At 50.5% G+C, this 644-nt stretch overlaps 1 non-coding gene across 1 annotated transcript; it reads left to right on the top strand.

The window, feature by feature from the left end:
* The first annotated feature begins 264 nt into the window (after nucleotides 1-264).
* On the top strand, nucleotides 265-349 carry trnas-gcu (transfer RNA serine (anticodon GCU)). The gene has a single exon. It is a non-coding gene; the product is annotated as a tRNA-Ser (tRNA).
* Nucleotides 350-644: the final 295 nt, after the last annotated feature.

Here is a 644-nt window from a genome sequence, read left to right as displayed (position 1 = left end):
TCACCAATACCCTATACAGTTGCAGAAGGACCTCCCTGCTTTTGTGCTCCATCCCTCTCGCAATGAAGGCCAACATTCCATTTGCCTTCCTGATTACCTGCTGCACCTGCAAACTATCCTTCTGTCATTCATGCACAAGGACGAGATCGGGCGTTTTTTTTTTTTCAGACTAGTGTGGCCGTCGGAAGCTAAGCAGAGTCAGGCCTGGTTAGTACTTGGATGGGAGACTGCCTGGGAATACCAGGTGCAGTAGGCTTTAGCAGTGCCGAGATGGCCGAGAGGTTAAGGCGATGGACTGCTGATCCATTGTGCTCTGCACGCATCGGTTCGAATCCCGTTGTCGTTGGCTTACAGTTTCTCTAAAAGAGTTTCATGCACAAGGAACCAATGGTAGAGCAGTGGAGGTGTGTCCTGCTCAGTTGGAGCTGTGAGCAGTGAGTGGAGCTGCTAGCAACTTGAGCTCCTGCCTGGAGAGCCCTGAGTACAGCCCAGGAAGAGAAGGAAGGAAGGGGCTTCAACACCAACTTTACCCAGAGGGAGAGGAGGAGAAAAGAAAACTTTTAAACAACTTTACCATTCTGCAAGGAGTTGGAGAGAGGGGGAAAAACCACAACAACATCCAGTGTGGAAGGAGGGAGACTCTA

The sequence above is a fragment of the Pristiophorus japonicus genome, chromosome 5 (assembly GCF_044704955.1).
Source record: "Pristiophorus japonicus isolate sPriJap1 chromosome 5, sPriJap1.hap1, whole genome shotgun sequence".
Classification (NCBI taxonomy): Eukaryota; Metazoa; Chordata; class Chondrichthyes; family Pristiophoridae; genus Pristiophorus; species Pristiophorus japonicus.
The sequence above is the reverse complement of the archived record's forward strand: the minus strand, read 5'-3'. Positions and strand labels throughout refer to the sequence as shown.